This window comes from Ochlerotatus camptorhynchus, unplaced genomic scaffold (genome assembly GCF_037179485.1).
Source record: "Ochlerotatus camptorhynchus isolate MF236.1 unplaced genomic scaffold, CSIRO-AGI_Acam_v1.1 ptg000391l, whole genome shotgun sequence".
NCBI lineage: Eukaryota > Metazoa > Arthropoda > Insecta > Diptera > Culicidae > Ochlerotatus > Ochlerotatus camptorhynchus.
The window spans coordinates 1446571-1468855 of record NW_027040878.1 but is presented as its reverse complement, the minus strand read 5'-3'; the positions used below and the strand labels follow the sequence as shown (position 1 = coordinate 1468855).

Sequence of the window (22285 nt, the reverse complement as noted above, 5' to 3'; positions counted from 1 at the left end):
CCCGGAAGTTTCTAGTGCCTTGCTTCGCAAGATTCTTCAGGCATCACTTGAGACTGTCTTCCGAATTCCCCGAGAGTTCTTTCTGGCTTTCTGGCAGATTTACATCTGCTCTGAAACTACCTTCTGTCTTCCTCGGAAGTATCTTCCAACTTTCCCTGAACTTTTTTCGATTTCCCGGAGTTTTCTTCCAACTTCTCGTGGATGCGGAAGTTCCCTCTAACTATCGGTTTGGATTCGAAATGTTTCTAACGAAGATGCCAGATGTCCCTGAAGATGATTCCAGACGTTCCCGACAGAGATTGCCTGTCGTTCCCTGAGGGAATTGCTTACATTTCCGGAGTGGTTTCTGAACGTTCTCAATTCCAGGCGTTCTCAGACGGTCGAGGATGTCGGACGGTCACAACGAAGATTCCATACGTTCCCGACGAGGATTCCAGATAGGGGTATCGAAATGATTTCGGACATTCCCGACGAGGATTCCAGAGGTTCTTGTTGCAGGTTTTAGACGGTCCTGATGATGATTCCAGACGTTCCCCACGGTGATTCCAGACATTCCCGACATATATTCCATGCGTTCCCGGTTCTAAACGTGCCCGACAGAGATTGCAGGCTATCGTTCCGAAGTTCTCATTTCAAACGTCCTCAAGTTATATTATAGATACTCTAGACGGAGACTCCAGACGTTCTGGACGATGATTCCAGACGTTCCTAATGGTAATTCCACACGTTCCCAACATGCATTCCAAATTTTCCCGGAAATTGCAGGATTGCTAGCATTTTTGATGGATTCTGGACGTTCTCTACTTGCATTTGGGACGTTCTAAACAGATAATTTGGACGTCCCCGTCGGGGATGTCAGACGTTCCTAACGAAGATTCGATACGTTCCCACGGGGATTCCAGACGTTCCCGATAGGGATATGAAAAAGTTTTCGTACATTACCAACGAAGATTTCCCGAGGTTCTTGGTGCAGATTACAGATGTGATTCCAGACGTTCCCAACGGTGATTCCAGATGTTCCCGACATGGATCCAAACGTTCTCGGTGGAATAGGGAATATTCGGTCACTTCGGGAACGTCTAGAGTACCCGCTTTGGAAAGCCTAGAATCCAAGTCGGTAATATCCGAAACCACTTCTGGACTGTCTGGTGTACCCGTTTGGGAAGTCTAGAATACAAGCTTGGGACTTCTGGAATCTACGTCGGGAATGTCTAGAATCTCCGTCGGGAGCATCTGGAATATCTGTCATTAACATCTGCAATCCCCATGGGGAATTGCTTTCGATGTCTCATTTGGGAACTGCTGGATTCCGCGGAATCACATTGGGAACGTCTGGAGTATTCGTTGGAAACTGTTGGAATTATACCTGGGAATTTCAAGAACCACTTCTCTGTAATCCTCTTCGGAACCGTCCGGAATCACTTCGGGAGCTTCAGGAGTCTCCGTTGGGATTATCTGGAATCCCCATAGGGAATTTCTGGTGTCTCCGTCGGAAACTGCATGAACCCCCGTTAATCCCTCTTCGGGATCGTCTGGAGTATCCGTCACATTTATCCTAAATCTCCAACTGCTGGAATCCTGGTCAAAAATATTTGGGATCACTTCGGGAACGTCTAGAATCCAAGACACAAAACGTCTGGAATTATCCTTGGAAATTTTAGGAATCACTTTGGGAAGTCTGTATTTGTGGAGAACGTTTGGAATTTCAATCGGTAACGTCTGAAATTGTCGTCAGGAACGTCTGAAATCTCTAGAATCCTCATCGGGGCTCTTTGGAATCATTTCGGGAGGGTCTGGGATCTCTGTTGGCAATGTCTGGAATCTCTGCTATCTCCGTTGGAAACTGCATAAATCACCGTTAGCAAAGAACTGAACTTCTTCGGGATCGTCTGGAGTACCCGTCGGAATCGTCTGGAGTATCCGTCGGATTCATCCTAAATCTCCAACTGCTGAAATCCTGGTCAAAAATATTTGGGATCACATCGGGAACGTCTAGAATCCAAGACACAAAACGGCTGGAATTATCCTCGGAAATTTTAGGAATCACTTTGGGAAGTCTGTATTTGTGGAGAACGTTTGGAATTTTAATCGGTAACGTCTGAAGTTGTCGTCAGCAACGTCTGGAATCTTCGTTGCGAATGTCTGGAATCTCTGCTATCTCCGTTGGAAACTGCATAAATCACCGTTAGCAATGAACCGAACTTCTTCGGGATCGTCTGGAGTACCCATCGGAATCGTCTGAAATCTCCATCAAAACTGCTGGAATCCTCGTCAGGAATGTCTGGAATCCAAGACTCAAAACGACTGGAATCATCGCCCAGAATGTTCGGAATCACGTCGGTAATTATCTTCGGAAATTTCAGGAACCACTTTGGGAAGTCTGTACTCGTCGAGAACTTCTGAAATCTCTATCGGAAACGTCGGAAATTATCGTCCGGATCGTCTGAAATCTCCGTCGTGCATGTCTGGAACATCTGATGTATCTAGAATCCTCGTCGGGACTGTCCTGAATCACTTCTGGAATGTCTGGAATCTCCGTTGGGAATATCTGGAATCCCCATTGAGAATTTCTGGTATCTCCGTTGGAATATGCATAATTCTCCGTTTGGGAAGGTTAAGATCCTCTTTGGGATCGTCTGGAATACCCGTTGGAATCACCATAAATCTCCAATAGAAACTGCTTGAATCCACGTCAGGAATGTCCGAAATCACTTGAGGAACGTCTAGAATCCAAGACACAAAACGACTGAAATCATCGCTGAAAATGTTCGGAATCACGTCGATAACGTCTGGAATTATCTTGGGACATTTCAGGAATCACTTAGGGAATCTAGAATCCTCTTTGGGACTGTATGGAATAACTTCTGGAGTGTGTGGAATCTCCGTTGGGAAAACCTGGAATCCCCAAAAGGAATTTCTGGTATCTGCATCGGAAACTGCGTAAATCCTCATGAGGAATGTTCAGAGCGTCTTCGGGATCGTCTGGAGTACCCATCGGAATCGTCAGAAATCTCCATCGAGAACTGGTGCAATGCTTGTCAGGAATATCCGGAATCACTCCGTGAACGTCTAGAATCCAGGACACAAAACGTCTGGAATCCTCGCCGATAATATTCAGAATCGCTTCGGTAACGTCTACAATTATCTTAGGACATTTCAGGAATCACTTTGGGAAGTCTGTACTTGTCTAGAACGTTTGGAATCTCAATCTGGAGTGTCTGCAATTTTCGTTCAGGTATTTCTAGAATCCTCTTCTGGGACTGTATGGAATAACTTCGGGAGTGTCTGGAATCTCCGTTGGGAAAACCTGAAATCCCTAGAGGGAGTTTCTGGTATCTCCATCGGAAACTGCGTAAATCCTCGTGAGAAATGTTCAGAACGTCTTCGGGATCTTCTGGAATAACCATCGGTATCGTTAGAAATCTCCATCGAGAACTGGTGCAATTCTTGTCAGGAATGCCCGGAATCACTTCAGGAACGTCTAGAATCCAGGACACAAAACGTCTGGATTCCTCGTCGATAATATTCAGAATCGCTTCGGTGACATCTGGAATTATCTTGGGAATTTCCAGGAATCACTTTGGGAAGTCTGTACTTGTCGAGATCGTTTGGGATCTCAATCAGGAGCGTCTGAAATCTTCGTCTGGAACGTCTGGAATTACCGTCGTGAACGTCTAGAACGTCTGATGTATTTCGAATCCTCGTCAGAACTGTCTGGAATCACCTCGGGAACGCCTGGAATTTTCATTGGGATTATCTGGAATCCCCATAGGGAATTTTTGGTATCTCCGTCGGAAACTGAATAAATCCTCGTTAAGAATGATCAGAACGTTTTTGGGATCGTATCTCCTTGCCCAAGTAACAATTTTGGTTTTATGAAGGTTCTGTAGACCATGATTTGGACTTGTAGAATGCTCTAAAACCTCGATAAAACCTGCAATGGAATCCTGGTCAGGAATTTCTGGATTCACTTCGTGAATGTATGGAATCCAAGACATAAAACATCTAGAATCCGAAAATGTTTTGAATTACTTTGGGAAGTCTTTACTCGTAGAGAACGTCTGAAGCCTTCGTCGCCCGTCTGGAATCTCCCTCGGGAATGACTTTCCTCGTAGGGACTATCCAGAATCACTTCGGAAGCGTTTGGATTATCCATCGGAATAGGCAAAGAACTTTATTTATTTTTTGATAATAGTAACGCAAGTCCTCTTACCCGTCCTAAGTGTGGCATACAAGTCGAAGTAAAAGTATCTACATATGCTTTATACAATACCAAAGCAGTACAATGATGTAGTTGAATAAGTTCTCCAAATTTGTGTAAACAAGCTTTAGCAGTAGTTTTGAATGAAAATATTACAATTAGTACTCAGTATAAGGAGTCACTTGTTCAATAAGGAATTGTTTGTCGGGTAAATTGCTTCAGGAAAGTTCAAAACTACTTCGAACAGCACTGAGAATAGTTTTCAACTCACTTCGGAAAGTACTGAACCCCTTCTGGAAAGTTCGGAATCGCTTCGAAAACTACTGAATCATCCAAGAAGATATTTGAATCACTTAGAAAAGAACTGAATTATTCAGAAATAGTATAGAATTACTTCAAATGTAAATTCGAAAAGTATTGAATCACTTCAGAAAATAATTAAATCTCTCGAAAATTGTTGCATACATCTCGAAAAAAAAAAATTCATTCAAATAGTAGTAAATGTTTTCTTAACATTTTGCAACAACTTCAGAATGCATTGAATCATTTCTAAAACGTGATTACGAACTTTCCTAAAGTGATTTTTTGCTTACTCAAGCGATTAAAACTTTTCCGAAGTGATTCAGTAGTTCCCGATGTGATTCCAAACTTTCTTGATGTGATTCAGTACTTTGATAAGTTATTCCAAACTATCTTCATATAGTTCACCAGTTTACTTTTCTGATGTGACTCCAACCGAAGTGATTTCAAACTTTTCTAAAGTGATTTAGTAGATCCCGAAGTGATTCTAATCTTTCTTGTTTTAATTTAGTACTTTCTAAAGTGATAACAAACTTTCATTAAGTGATTCGGTGGTTTCTTTGAAATGTGTGCTATTAGAAGTGAATTTAACGACACAATTATATAATCAATATAATGATTTAATTTAGATCAAGAGATGTTGTAACAAGAAGAAACACTGGCAAAATCTCCCATAGCTCCGAGCTGTAATCAAATTCAACGAGCATGTTCCCGCGGTGTCCGTGTGTCTCAAATTAAGGTCAATGCCTCCCAGTTGGATGCTATTTTTAAACCTCTCAATCCCAAACCATGTGACTACCAATCACACATCATTCAACCAAACCCGCAAACACATCAAAACTGATAGCAGAGCACACACGCCGTGCACAAAACATTAAAAAAAAACTGCAACAAACCCCCCTGGCGTGTGACGTCAGTTCCAACCCAACCCACCTTTGACAAATGACTGTCTAGCAGCATACAAAGCAACGACGCCGCCGGACGGCTATAAAGTCAACGCTGTCAAGCACAAGAAGCCATTCGCAAAACTCGTTCCCTGCCGCCGCGCGCCACGCCAGCCAAGCAGTCAGACAGAACTTGAAACGAATTGTCAAGGTCGTTGACCTAAATTTGCCATCTTTTTTTTTTTATTATTTCAGTCGTCATCGTCTTTACCCGCCACTTAATACCATCGCCGACCGACCAGACCCGGGTTCGTTGGGTTGGATTCCGCTTTTGTATCCTTTCCACCTATTTATGATTATTGTGTAGTTTGGGGTGGTTGCTTCGCCGCAGCATAAAACAACGAGTTTACACTAACACCAACACATAGGTCATATTCACTTATGCGGGGTGGGTGGGCAGCTCGGTTGGGGATAATTTGCATTCGCTGCTGCTCCCACTCACATGCACTCATATTATCCTGATGCAAGTCGAAGGCGGCGATGGAGGGTTGTTAGGTTAGGGTAAACGTTCCAATTCATGGCCTGCTTCACCTCGCAGGTTAATGCCGCCATCATCGTTCACTGCTAACGAGTCCCTGACCCAACTGCTCCCCTGCCTGCCTTCCTGCCCCTCTGAGAATGTGGGGTGAGAATTCAGACCACACTTCGGTGTGTCCAGAGAGAGGGAGAAGGTGTGCGTTGCCGCGCTCCGCTGCTGTCTCTGTTGTCTCTCAATGTTGTATATGTATATCAATCTGCATGTGGCTACGGATGATTCGAATCACCACACACTCTCTCATACCTACAGTTGAATCACTTTGCTTCCTGCTGTTCTTCGGAAAGTTATTTTTTTTGCTGTTTTTGTCTCATCGCCTACTATCACGATGATGGTCCGCGTTCCGCTTCTCGGTGCTGTTATTTTTAGAGCATCTACATTATTCGTTCGTGAGGTTTGTTGACTGTGTGTGTGTAGGTATCGTCGGGTTAGTTCAGTGTGATCGTTGTTATTTTGCTAAAGATTCGTCTTGGTACACATGAGTAAGGGTACTGTTAGATGATACATTTGTAAGCATTCACGACATGAACTTTGTTGTACTCAATTAAAGGACAATATTTTACGAGAACAGTTGTAGTAAGTTTGTTACAGTAATTGTATGCTAGAAATGCTGACTCTGGTGATGCTTTCGATCAAAACTTGTACCTTTTCAGAGTAGCCAGCGAACCAGGAACATCGGGAATATATTCGGGAATACGAAAAGTTACCGGAGAAACTCGGGAATTCGACGGAAAAATCAATTAACCCAACATACCTTAACAGGGTAGCGACTACCTGGACAAAACCTGGAAAATCAGGGAATCTCAGGGAATTTCATTTAGAACCTGGAAACTCAGGGAATCACAGGGATTTTTTTTTTAATCCAGGGGAATATTTCTCAATCCTTATCAGGGTGGACAGCAAACCGATAATAACCAGGAATTTGAAAAAAATCCTGTAATTTGACGGGAGAACCGGGAATAAACCTTAACATATTCCAACAAAACAGCTTGAGCTCAAGTAAACATCTATTTCTTCAGCTCAAAATGGTTTATCTTAATCATCTTAAACCTTCGAAATAATTTTATCTTTCGCAAAACTCTCCTCAGAAATCCTTTGGAATTCTCATCAGAAATCCTTTGCAATTATGTGCTGAATTTTCTTGAAACTTTCTTAAGAATTAAATTTAAATTCTTCAGCATTTTTCTTTACCTCAGAACACGATTCCTTCGGCATTTTTCTCGGATCTTGCCTAAAGTTCTCTTGTGAATCTTCTTCAAATTCTAAATTCCATTGGACATCTTTTCATAATTAACTTGGAACTATCTCAGGAATTGCCTACAAACTCTCCTAAGAATTTCGTTGAAAGCTTTCTTAAATTCCTTTGCAACTTTTAAGAGATAAAGATTCCTTTGAAATAATCTTCTGCTATATTTCATTTCTCCATTACATAAATTTTCATTATATAAATAAATACTTGATAAGCGCAAATAATTCAACCAGTGGAAAACTGCGTCCGAAAGCACTATTGATAAATGTAATAGTGTTTGTCAAGAAGTCTTCAAAAGATATAATATCGTGGAGAAAGATGCGAGGGATAAAATTGCTCTAATTGTGAAGAATACATGCAAATATTTCAAGAAATTGTACACTAAGTACAAACAAAACGCAACACGAATTTTCTAATCTAATCAGAAATATTTGGATAAACCGTTCAAACTTCCTTAGGAAATTTGTCACCCAATGCTAAATCTTAAATCCAGATTTTATCAACAATTACCGCATTGCCTTAAATGTGGCTAGTCGAGGTACAAAAATTCTTAGTTATTTGATTATAGTTGGTAAATCCACAGGTCGTCCGAAAAAGCGTTTGAACGAGCTTTGCTTAGAGATAAAACGTAAAATCTTTCACCGTCAAGCCACAGAATTAGATAATTGTGAGCTAATTCTTCTGAAATCGGTCCAGCAACGCAGCAAAGAAAAATGGAAACACGTTTTTGTGCAAGATAGTTAAGCAAATTATAGCTAACTTCGAAAATCTTGAAAATTTTCTGGAACGCCTTGACACAGATACTCCGAAACCATTAACACTAATTGTTGGACGTATCAATGAATAAAGCTACTTACATAAGACTAAGGAGGGACACGAAGGAAAAATAACTTAAACAATTTCCCTAGCTATGATCAGGTATTGTTGAACTTAAAATTACTCAATCTTATAAATGTTTGAAAAAGCTGTGGAGTTCCTTTTTTTTATCGTTAAGGTCATGACAACGAAGGATCAATGTCATCATGATAACAACGAGCTATCATGATTTTTTCTTACGGGATGGACGGAACCACGGGACAGTCTGTATATAACCAAGCCGATGACAAAGGAGGAATGGTAGACGATCATTCCTTGTTTACCGTAGCCATGACTCCTTTTGCAAATGAAAAGTAAATGTGGAAAGGTCTTATGGGAAAACGATGCACCACAATCGGTGCGATCAGTAAGACCACTTATGCTGGAGTATGCAAAAGAACAAGCGGAATACCTACATACTAAGAATCGATAAAGATGTGAAAGAACAGATTGACAATTTGGAGATCTTTGAGTTCTCTAATAACGATAAAAACATTAAAATTGACGGTAAATTTTACGAAACGATGATTGACGGAAAGATATTGAACATACTGACAGATACAAAATCATCTCAATCTTGTCCTATTTGCCATGCAAACCCAAGCCAGTTTAATAAGATAAATAGGCTAGATTTTCCAGCATCAGACAAGGCACTCCACTTTGGTTGCAGGTTCATACAGAATAGGAATTCGTGTTTGGCGAATTAGGAAACCTGATGAAAAGGATTACTTTAAACAACGAAGAGCCTGAACATCGGCTCTGAAAGATTCTACACGGGAAAAAATCCGAAATGAGATAAATGACTCATGATTTCATGAACACAGCGTATTTTCATGTTATGAAAATACACCATGAATAATATTCATGATATCATGAGCAACTTTTGCGTAACGCAGCAAACATTCCCAAAATCATGAATCATCCGAGTTGAAATCATGAGCTAAATTCATGGGTTTAGCTTTTAACCAAAAACTGTAAAAAGAATAAAATAAAGCAACAGACTGGATTCGAACCAAGAACCTTGAGATCACTAAACCCATACTTTGACCACTAGACTATCAGTACTTGTATAAGATGGAAGGCAAAAGGCGAATAAGAGATGCCTATGTAGTTCGGTTTATGAACACGGGTTGCCAAGTACGTGTAACGCTTTTAGTGGTCTTGATTCCTCTGCATTATGAAATCATGAATTTCCATCCCGAAATCATGAATCATTGTTACGATTTCATGGGATGGCAAGTTTTTTCATTTCATGATTTTTTATTCATGAAAATCGAATCGGATTTGTTTCCGTGTACTCCAAGAGTTCAAAGCACACGTCGATATTCCTAAGCAGAGTGGAGCTGGATCGACAACAGGAGGATTATGCCGTAGGCTTTTATTGGAGCCATGTAAACTTGCATTGGCACTCGGTCTAGGCGAGAACCTAGTTAGGAACCTGAAAATAAACAGTCTAGATAGGGTAAACCTTCGACTTCGACCAATTGTGCAATGCAACATACCAGATGCATATTGAAATGTACGAATGATATCCCATGCCAGCTACACTTCACAACATTTTAGTGCACTCCTAGTCGGAGAGGAACCAGCGTTCGGCTGAAAGTCTCCTTTATAAAGATAACTAACTAACTAACTAGTGCACTCCACCAGCATCATGACAACTCTACCCCTAACAAGGTTCTGAAGCAATTAACAAATATTATAGAAACGATCGACTAATTGTTAATTAATTCTCACATTTAAATGTATGCATTAGCGGCACCGGTGGTGTAGTGGTAAGTGTGATTACCTCTCACCACAGCAGGCCTGGGTTCAATCCCAGTCGGCGCCGCCGGGATGTTCTGAAGCATAACATCTCTGATCTCTGATGATGATAACATCAGAAATGTTTGTAGAATTATGTATTGATGAGATAAAAGGAAGATCTTATATTGTGGACAAACCTTTCCCAAAACATCAAACCACCGTAGAGTGCATAGTTTTCGATTATCGATCGACCAAAGTGCGGTGGTATGATTGACAGCCGGAGGGAATAAACACTACCATTTTCTTTATCCTACCGATTCGATTGTAGTGGTGTAAATTCTACTCCAACAGTTTCAGTAAGATTGACGCACCCTTCTTAACAAACACATCCTGTAGGAAGCTTAATAAGTATTGCGAATTGCATTATTCAATTTGTTGGATCGTATAGTTGGAAGGAGATTCTTAAATTCCCGTGGATTTCGCGTAAGTGCCTCTGTTTACGGGTCCACCCCTCCGTTTTTGGCCCTTCATACAGCGATATTGTGAACTCAGATCGGTAGCTCAAATTGATCTTGCTATTAAGTGGAGCTGCATACAAGACAAGATCTTCGAAGGGATGGTGGCTACCTTACATACATAGGGGAAAAATCTTCTTCGACCTAATCGCCCATTCCTATCGAACACAAAACATCAAATATATCTATGATTTCGGCGTGAACGTGTCAAACAAACGTTTGGTACACGCAAATTCACTTTTCTTTTCGTTCGATAGGCCAAAGAGAAGCCCATTGGCGTTTCAATGGCTAATAGGCCCGAGAAAACCCGTAGGCCAACTTGAGCCGCCAGAAGCAGTTTTGCATTTTCAAAAATAAACGAATATTTCACGACCGCTTGTCAGAACTAACGGTACTTATGGAAAGGTAAATAAATTTGGAAGCCATCGGTAATAACAACATTCCGTTTGGTGCTAGACTACGCTAGATTAGGAAAGACTAAGTGTGAGTTGTGCTTGTGCTTAGTAGGCCGGGAATGGGGTAGTCAACTCTACATACATTCATAAGATTCCTTTGAAATTCTTATCAACATTTTCTTTGAACAACAATCCTTCGGAATTCTCCTCAGAAATTTCTTGGATTTGTCTGTTGTATTTTATTGAAAGTTTTCCTCTGAAAATTATCCTCAATTATCTTCAAAAAAAATTCGATTTTTTTCTCGGAATTAATGTAAAGTTCTTTTCTGAATCTTCCTCAGTATTCCCATTAAATTATACGCAAAATATCTTTTAAATTCTGCATATAATTCTTTTTGAACCCTCATCTTGGAATTCTCATTGAAATTCACATGCTATTCTCCTCGCAATTCTCCTCAGAATCACCTAGGAATTTAATTTAAAATTTCCTTTCTTCACCACAGAAATCCCTCGTAATTTATATCAGGACATCCTAATCCTCAGGCTTCTATGGAGGGGATCTTATTAATCTAATCTAATCTAACACCAACACAGCCAGTTCTTGAAAGCATCCTGGAAAATGATATGTATACCTCCATCATTTTTCTTTTTGATATATGTTTCACATCGAAGATGCGTCACACATATCAAAACGGCCAGGCCTACTGTGCAGCATTTAAGGGGCAAGATGATTCAGAAAACATCGAAGATTTAAACACGATGCTTCAGAATCCAATAAATGGATGAAACGTACCGTACGTTCCGATTTTGGTAATTACAGTCACCCCAGTATTATGGGTCACCCACAATTATGGGCCACTTCCATTTGATTAACACGCAGAACTGACTGACCCATAATATTGACTAGCTGGCCCATAATACTGGAGTGACTGTATATGATTGGTTGGTCGTTGGAAGCATCAAAGCTAGAAAGGTTAAGTGATGCTCCATTTTCTTCTGACGGTTGGGGCATGAGCACTAACTCTTGTCCTAGCCTTTTATGACTTATGGCTATAGCGCCATTACTCGCTTTCTGAATAAAAGAAGAGGAAAAAAAAGGAGAAGGACATAGGGAAAAGGATTATGTGAAATCTATGAACATAAACAATATTTTTGATTTGAAATATATGGATATGGATCAACAATAGAAAAGGGCCCATCAGCATTTGTAAACAAACCATTCCAAAGCCCTTTACTCACAAAGCGAAGGCCACCCAAGCAAACCAACTCCATCATCGGATAGGGAAAACTTCCACCTACTCGATGATGGTGTTGGTTTGTGTGGGCAGCCTTCGATTTGTGAGGAATGGGCTTTGGAACGGTTTGCTTACAAATGCTGATGGCCCCTTTTCTATTGTTGATCCAGATATAGCAATGCATAACGGTGGTGTTCACTACCCGAGTCTTCCCAAGCAATAATTTTGGTTTTATGAGGGTTCTGTAGACCATGATTTAGACTTGTAGAATGCTATAAAACCTCTATAAAGCTTGCAATGTTACTTGGGTTGTCTAATAGTTATCAAGTCATAAAAGTAACAATCCTGATTCTCTAGTTTGAAGTTGTAGGGTTCGCACCACAAAAAGGTGATCTCCCAACGTTACTGGTTTGAAACGATAAAAATTTACAAAATGGAACGAACTCACCAAGTCTAGCCAATTGAACCTGAAGGCTGCCGGACATGTGTTGATGTAGAAGCCCAAATTGTAGACGAAGCTTGACGAAGATCAACATGAACTAGTCCGGTTTATGGTAGTTGCGCGGAATGTCTTCCTTCGATTTGAGATAAACAAACATTCGGATGTATGTAGTCGATTTTTGATGTGCTTTGGCAAGCCTTTTCGTGGCCAATAGCCAGGTTCAACGCTACGACTCAACGAATGATGGAACTAATGATGGGACGCCTCGTGGAGGTTCTACTTCTACTAATAGCATGGTGGCCAGCAAACCGGGAATACCGGGAAATATCCGGGAATTTGAAAATTAACCGGAAAACCCGGGAAAACACTCGAGAATTCGATGAGAGAACCGGGAAAAATAAATTAGACACACCATTGGAATATATTTTCACACCAGAATTTCAGAATAAACCATTAAAACAGAGTAATTTTTTACCAAATGAATGTCTTTCTCTATTTGTTGCATTTTCTTCAGATTCCTGCCTTATTGTTTTTAGAATTTAATCACTCAGCAATATTTCAAATTGATTTTTGTGATTCAATTTCAGATGTAAAGTGCATGAGCCTTAAAACAAAGTATTGAAGATGCTAGACTTAAGAAACAAATATTTGTAAAAACTGAAACTGAACTATTGCTTCCCCGGGTTTTAGTTGTATTATAAATTCTCATGATATGAATTTTAGAATGAACTTGGAATTCTGGTCTGAATTAGTATAGAATTCTTTCAAAATTAACCAGAAAACACTCTGCGTAATAATTACCATTGAATTTTTTTTGAATTTCCTTGAAACTCCTTCTAAGAAATTGTTTGGAATCCGTCTTAGAATTCACTTAAACATATTCGGAGACTTTGATTTCATTGAAATCCTTTTCAAAATTTTCTTTTAACTCTAGCATAAATCTTTCGAAATTTGAAATTATTTAGAAACCTCTTGGAGTATTTTAAAGAATTTCTTTCTAATTAGGGTAGATAACTACTTCGGCCTAATCGCCCATTTTGCAGAAAGCTTCAAATAATTCCTTGATTTCAGAGTTAACAAGTCAATTCTGCGTTTGGTACGATACTTTAGTTTACAAGCTACGGAACGAAGTCAATGAGAACGCGTGATATGAAGATTTGCACCCAGTATTCCCAAAAACAAAAGAAGCGCTACGACCGAATCACTTTTTATCTTCATCAGATAAGCCGAAGTGAGAACATACGGAAAGGTAAATAAATTTGGAAGCCATCAGTAATAATAACATTCCGTTTGGTGCTAAACTGCGCTAAATTAAGAAAGACTTAAGTGTGGGTTGTACTTAATAGGCCGGAAATGGGGTAATTAACCCTATTAGCAATTTTTTGCAATAAATTTTGTTGGAGCTCTTTGATGAATCATTCATTGAAATTATCGCCAGAACACTCTTAAACCTCTGTTTCTAGTTGAGTTCTCATCTTAATTATCTACGGATTCTTCAAAAATTACCTAATAATTTAATTTAGAACTTGCAATCTTCTCCACAGAAATCCTTCCAAATTCTTCTAACAATTTCTCATGTCAGAATAATTCTGGAATTCTGCTCTGAACTTCTCCTTCGAAAACTATGTAAAATACTTACAAGTCTTAGAACCTTGACAATTATGACTGCACGACTATTTAATAAATATGATATTTTTTTTTCAAATCTGTGATCTTGGAAAATTTTTAAACTCTCACATTTTAACTATTTTTTTTCTCTAAATCTTGCATCACGAAGATTGTTATTAATCCCAAATTTTGAAGAAAAGTTCTATTTTCAGACCCTATACAAATTTCAAAGCCCCAGAATCTTGGGAATCTATCTTTTTAGTAAATAATCTTTCAGTGAATACACATCTTCTCTATCCGATATCACTATCAATCAGTGGCGTCGTGTAACCTCACTTTTTACCTGTTCAACAACTTTGAAAACGTTATTTAGGGTCATGTTTACATTCAAATCAATTTAAAAGGACACAGGGTCCTCTATATATATATATATATATATTGTTTTGTTTGTTTACGTTTTGAGAGTTGTTGAACAGGTAGATTGAGGTTAGGGCGACGCCACTGCTATCAATACGCTCTAATTCTCATTTGTACCAAGTTCATTTTTCTGAAACATTTTTTTTAAATTTAATCTCTTATTATCACAATTCACCTATTATATAAGCTATTCATCCAGATAGCATTTGGCCCAGTAACCTTAATCTCTGTCATTCAATAAATTCTAGGGCTTTGAAATCATAAGATGTATCGATCATAAAAAGTGGTAGAATCCGATTTATCAAAGTATCTCGAAAGATCAATAAATCGTTTTGAATACATTAGGTGACTCATAGAGTTGAATTTTTCCTATAGCTTTAGAAATCACTTTCTTCAATTTGGCTTTCAATTTTCCCACAAAAAACCACTGAAACAGTTGGCCACATTTTAAAAAATGCGTACGATTTCGTTTTTTGTTGAATATCAACAACCGGGAAATTTTTACGATTTGAACCGGGAATTTCAAAATGAAAAGTCACTGGCCACCCTGAAATAGGGACTGAGGAACTAGAAATTGTCTCTTGGACCTAAAAAACAAACGTCAGGTTCGATCACACGCACAGCCTACTTCTGACAACCGCTTCTATGGAGGGGGATTTGTACTTAATCTAAAAATTTATCTTGAAATTCAGTTTTGAACTCCTTTATTATTTTCAAGCTCCGTTCAGAAAACCTCCTCAGCATTTCATAGGAATCAAATTCCTTTAAGATGCTCCCCAAAATATGTTACTCTCGGTCAGGGCTGGCAAATGTCATTTTCAATGAAAGATCTCACGCGATATTTACGCAGATGCTTCTGTCACTATCATCGGATGAGAAAACGATGACAGAGATTTTCTTCAAAATCTCATCGATTTTTTTGTCATGACAGAACGTGACAGTGTTGTGATCATCGTGATTACTAGCTCATTTATTGTTATTACAGTAACTTGTACCGAGGAAATCTTAAACATATATTCACTCTACCGATTACATACGGTTGCTTGCTTAAATGCATCTTAATCAGTTAGTGTCAAAACCACATAAGAATTATTCTCATTAGTGCTTGATCATTGGAAAATGATAAGAAAGCTTATCATTGGTAGTTTCGTCTCGTGATAGTGAGAGGACCTATTTTCTCATTGTCACATGACGGCCGTGATATTTACCAGCTCTGCTCTCGGCAGTATTCTTTAAACAAAATCTTTCAGTTTTTGGAACCCTTAAATTTCTTACAAGTCCCAAAACTTTGAAAATTTTTCAGGGTCATATCTGGGATCGTGGAAATTTTTCATAATCCTTAATTTTTAATGTTTTTCTCGGTTCTCAGTGATACAAACTTTAAAATCGGTGTTTTTTTTTATAAACCTAGTATCACGAAGATTTTTATTGGTCACAAATTGCGAAAAAAAATATCATAGGTTCTTAAGATTTATGGGGTACAATAGATCAAATAACTGGTTGCAGTGGTTTTAAGTCCCGAACAGAGAAAAACAAAAATATTTATTTTATTACAGAGTAAATAGTGTTAACATATGTTTCGAAGTCTCCAAAAATTTTACTTTGTTCTAATTTGTAATCAAGTATACACACTTAGATTTTTTCGCCGAGATGGGCACCACCGAGCAGCTCGGCATTTTATTTTGCTAGATCTCAGTGAAAAACTTGCCGAGATTCAGCTAACAAACGGGAATTTTGCCGAGATCTCAGCTAACAAACATATTTTTTGCTGAATTTCCAGCAAAATAAAATGCCGAGCTGCTCGGTGGTGCCCATCTCGGCAAAAAAATCTTAGTGTGTAAGATTTCTAAAACAATTCTCGATTACTTTTTCAAACTGCTTTTGTAAACAAAGATTTGAACGTAAATTTCTCGAAACTCTTAGAACTCCCACGCAAACTAACACCACCAACCGAATGGGTAATGTTTCCCCAACAAGATGGTGTTGTTGGTTTGCGTGGGACTGCGAAGAGTTTCGACAAATTTACGGTTGAACCTTTGTTTACATTAGCAGGCTCGTCCCTTTGAAAAAGTGATCGAGAATTTCTTCATTCAGTTCTCAATAATTAATCTCTGATACATACACGCCAAACAAGTTTCTCTTACATCCAGGCATGGAAAATCATTTACATACATTTCGTGCATTCATTTACATTCATTTTCCCCTAACTTCTTTCGTCAATAGTATTTCGCAAAATGATGTATGGAACTTTTGTAGGCTTTGTTATTAGCTACAACTTTTGTTAAAAACTCAAATCCGTATCCGCATGACGAACCAGATCAAACAGAATCCACTACTGTTTTCAGTGAATGTATTTTACATTCACTGGTAAACAGTAACGAGTTCTGCCCGCTCTAATTCGTGATTCATAAGAGATACAGATTTGAGTAATGTACAAACGTTGTAGCTAGAAGCCAAACCTACTAAAGCTCTATACATGATTTTGCGGAATCTTGTTGATGAAAAAAGTTAGAGGCAAATGAATGTTAATGAATGCATGAAATGAATGTAAATGATTTTCCATACCTGCTTACATCCAATGTAAGGTTGGATTTATTACATTCTCTGCATATGTTTAATGCAACAAAAGTGTATAAAACCTTCACGAGATGATTTTCTAGACGCGATGCATTCGGGAAAACAACCTTTACCAGAAAAATAAGCTAACATAAAAATTACAAAATTATTTTTAAAACCTTCCGGCTACCTCATTATAATATCTGTTCATGCGGTCAAACATTGTAAATTCTGCAAACATTGTAGAATCTTACATCTCCCGGTTGGGTGTATTTTTTTTTAACTATTGACTGGAAAAAAAACTGGAAATATTAAAATGGACATTCAGTTGCTACTGTGATCTCTGTTTTTGAAATTTCTAAATTTAAAGTTGTTTGCTAATGCGTCATTTTTTTTAATGAATAGCCTAGAAGGTATCATCTAATATTAATAATCAGCACATTCTCGGTGGCTTGAGATGCTTAGGACGATAATGATGTTGACAAAAACAACGAACATATCAACAACAACAACAACAATAAGGTTTGCGATGAAAAATAAAGCAAGCGACGTCGGTCTGTCGTCGTCGTCGTTGTCATGGAAGCAAGACGTGAGTCGAATTTAGAAGTTTCCTAGAAGGTTGACATGTGTGATGCCCCCATGTGCACGTATACATTGCGCGAATCTCTCTAGGACACCGTGTTTCTGGTGTTAAATATTTATGAGCATTATGGAGCTCTTCTGTGAATCGCATCAACTGTTGATAAAGTTTTTTTTACAAGAAATTTAAAGACAATTGAAGCAGTATGACGTTTAGGCTTCTAGGAAACATTCCCTTCGCAGTCGAGGCAGATGGCTTCTTTTCGAAAGCCTAGAAAAAAAATATCATACATCCCAACTTTTTGCAATGTTCGACTAGAATTAATGTGAATTGCTTTTGCGCACGAAATTCAATTCAATCAATTTTCACCTGGATACCACCTCATTTTTCATGGAAACCCCAGCCTCCCAGGATGGTAGCACGATTCCAAAAAAAACTACCCCATACCATCAGAGGCCTGCTTCGAAAGAAGTGGGACCATGTTTCCAGGAAATCATCGGTCGATAATACAGACACTTCACAGTCAGCGCCACCATCCGGTCGTTTGCCATACCACAAACGGAAAATTCGGACACCCATTCGGCAGGGCGGAATTCCTAGAACGGACTTTCGCAGCAGCGCGTTTCCGTGCAGCCTTGAACTCAAGTAATGAAAATTAATAGCGAAGCTTTCGTCTTTTTTGTTTGCGAGCTTCTAGGAACGAATTTCAATTAGCACCTTTTTCTGTTCCTTCTTCCAATCAGCACAAAAATGGTGCAGACGACTACATGATAATCTCACTTTTAAATCTATCAAAGATGAAAAGCAAGCTTCGTGGTCGGAGATAATCTGGCGCCACGTGTGCCAGAATTATGCAATAACGGTCCGGAGCGGATGATCTTGCGGTCATTATGCAAAACGGAATGGAAATCGGTCAGCTCAGCTCGATTTTGCTAGAAATAGCTGCATATGATGCTGTACGGCGACGGCGCCGGAAACTTGGCACTCCCCGTTGGGTCGCTATGTTTGCCCAATCAGCAACAGCGGCAGTGGCAGTGTGCTGCCTTTTACTGTGGAAACAAATTAGCCGGTTCAGTGATTGCGACGGCTGTGATCTACCGGATTGCTCTTTGATTGGTCCAAACGATGGGTTAGATAACTTTGATTGCAAATTTTAGTTCATCTGCGAGTGGTTTTTCTAGTCGTGAAATCAAAGTAATCAGTTCAACTGTGCGCTTTGCTCTATAGAATGTATCACAATTGACGAATCAAAGCGAGATTTATCATGTAGTGAGTCAATTTCGAAGTAAAAGATCCGCTATAATTGAGACAACAATTTTACCCAACTCGTAAAACTTCTATCTGGTTGGCATCCTAAGACATGAACATTGCAGGAACATTATTATCCATAGCATGTTGATGAATATGAACTTAACTGATCTACCAGTGCAACAATCTATCTTCTCGAGCATCAGCCGATGTCACTCTTATTAATTATTCATCTATACTGGAAAATCTTCATTTCTTTATTTAACGTCGGTCTCTGTTCCGCAATCTAGTGCCAATCACCGACGGACATCGATTGCCATCCATTGACGACAATCGAATGTGCAGGAAGGCAGCTTCCACACCTGCGTAGGATATCGCACCCATTCAACACACATGGGTCGGGATCAACGGCTTTACTTCTCTTCCGAAGGAAGACGTGACCAGAGATTTTTATACCTCAGAAAAATCCCACCGACCTCGGCTGGGATTGAACCCAGACCTATTGGGGTGAGAAAGCAGTCACGCTTACCCCTTCACCACCGGCACCGACACACACTGAAAAATCATATTTATACAAATCACGTAGAAAAGTATAAGATACTTCTAACATGACTTCAGAATTTAAATATAACTTGTGACAGATGAGGTCAATAAAGCCCATGATCTTCCCACTGGGAAATCCTTACATGATCTCAAAGCTAGTTGCTTAAGTCGTCAGAATTTACCCCATAAAACTCTCCACAGCAAAAAAATGTAATATCGATCAATGTAATTCAAGCTGATGCTAATGATGTAATAGCAAAAAGCAGATACAATATTACATCAATGGATGTAGTTTTGTTCGCAAAATCGATGTACATCGTACAACGTTATATTACACAACCGATGGATTGTCCTGGTTGCAGCAGTTTGGATGTAATATTCAACAACTTTTTTTTTCTGTGTGGTTCCACAAGCCTGCCGGACTTATCCTAAAATACCTCCATAATGCCTCTAGAGCTGTGCTTTAAGGTCTCTTAAGATAAGACTGAATCCATAGAACTTTCCTGGTTGTCCTTTGCTGTAAATAGAAGTAATCTCTCCGCACCACTCGGTCCATAGAGCATTGCATGTTGAACCTTTAAGATCTCTGTAATTAGGATACGTGAGTTCGACTGAGTTGGTAGAAATCGCAGGCAGTAAGGTTTTACTGGGTTTTTGAATTGCGGAACTGTTCGGTAAATGTTTAAAAATCTGTCGAAAATTAATAAATGGGAATATCTCGTTTCGTGTTTAATTAGAGTATTGGACTGATAAGCCGAAATCAGACATAGTTTGAACTTCTACAGTCGACCTTGAATTTCGTAAAAAGGCAGTCGACCTTGAACTGTCCTAAAAAGGATTTCCCAAAAAATGTCTAAACAACTTGATTTCCTTGAAATTTCTAGAGTTTCATAAAGTTTCTTAAAATTACGAAATTACTCTTTGCAGATCTTCAATCTTCACCGACTCAGTCCTACTCTGCTTCTCTGGAGATCTCTCGAGCTAGATTTTCTGCGGTTCTTGTAACTTCATTAAATTTTCCTAAAGTTTTCTTGATCTCATATACGTTCTCAGTATATTCCTGAAGAAACTTCGAACAAGTTTCGGCAATTTCTCTGCATCAAATGAAACCGCAAAGAAGTTCTCGTCGCTTCACTGCAGTTACCCCGAATTGTTGGAACTTACTATGCTATCCCTTAGGCCAGGGTGGCCACTAAACAGGAAATCGAAAACATCCAATAAATAACAGGAAATTCGATTGGCACCTTGAAAAAATTCGTGGATTTTTTAAATTTATGTTTTAAGTTCGATTAGTTCTTTTAAGTGTAATTATTTTCCTTCGGATTTTGAATATTTTTTCGAAGGCAGGATTTTTATTATTTTACATAGTACACGATACCAAAAATTAAGTCTGAGATGTAAAAAAAAAAATAGCAATGACTCAGAGTCTGCCATTTTGAATATTGTTGTTAATTTTAAAACCTTGAAAACTGTTCGTGGCACAGAATCTAGAAAATTTCACTATTTCTGGGATATTAAATGCACGTCCAAAGAGGATTTTTCCTAATTTGAGATCTCACATACACTGTTGCACTTTCTTAAATTTCTAGCTCCATAATCTTGAATTTGAAATTTATTCTTAATCAAAGTTTTAGAATCTAGAAAATGTTTGTTAATCCTCGATCTTGAATTTCTGTGCATGGAATGATATTTTTTCAATGCTTGAGTTCACTAAATTATTTCCTTGTAGTTTATCTCGGGATATCTTTGAAATTAATTTCTGACGACATTTTGGAATAATCCAAAGGAAATCCTCCTTAGGATTATTCCAAAATGTCGTTAGACTGGATTTGACTTTGCTACTCTGTTATTGCCAGACCAGCTGTAATTACACAGAGAACCAATAGACGATGCTTGGGACTAGCAATCATCCTCAATGTGTAAAACCTGGTGATCTCGAATTAGGTAATACCAGCGCCAGCCGCGGCTGAACGCAGGTCAAGAAAGGAATGGGTAGGAATGTGTTGACGTGACACTCGCTTTGATGGAAGCCGAGGAGTCCTCTGCACTTCCACCAGGAATCACAGGGATGGTGGGTAAGAGGGTTGGGTTTGCAGCAGGGTTCGTTTTGGTAAACGATTAGCTGAATTGATGTCCTAACGATCGTATATCGGGAAGGAGCTTGGGATTGAACCCACGGTCTTCTGCTCAGTAAGCAAAAACGTTTGCTACTAGGCAAACGAGCTCCTTTTTAATCATCGAGTTGCTGTTATTACCATGTAGTCATATTAACAAATAAAACGATTGACGAATCTTGATGTGGATGGGCTTGAGATTAGACTCAGGATGTTCTGCTCAGTAAGCAAAAACGGTTGCTCTAAGGCCACCGAGCCCCTCATATCACATCATACCGTACTCAAGTTGTTATAACTATTCAAACCCGGCACCGAAGACAACGAAAGGTTTAGCAAAATACACGATAAACAAGCGATCTTACCATACATTTTTAATATGAAAAGACCTGGCACCGCGTTTTTCTGCTCAGTAAGCAAGTCACTGCAACCGACGATCTTTCCAATCCGAAAATAAAAGGCTACGAAAAAGTATTTAGGCCTTGATTAAATTCCACTATCACGCGACGTTCAATGTTTCGATTTGCTTTTTACGCATTGTTCAGGCAATCATAACAAGCTATGACCGACGTGACGATTGTTTAAAGTAATATGAGTATTATTGTACAAATTACAGTACATTGTAGAAGTTACATCATTATTCTGCAGCGCCATCGGTGTTTATTTCTGGATCTTGAGTTGTTTTGGTGATCTACTTACTTGCGGCATACTATTTTGGGCGCCCATATAGGCGTGTACTATGTAGGGATAGCTGCGCGCACGCTTAGAAAGATAGAAAGAAGATTGATGACGATTCAGAAGATTT

General features: G+C 39.0%; 1 protein-coding gene across 1 annotated transcript in view; it reads left to right on the top strand.

The window, feature by feature from the left end:
* LOC135710539 (uncharacterized) overlaps positions 1–22285 on the top strand; it is a 261946-nt gene that overhangs the window by 202661 nt on the left and 37000 nt on the right. The window lies entirely within an intron of this gene.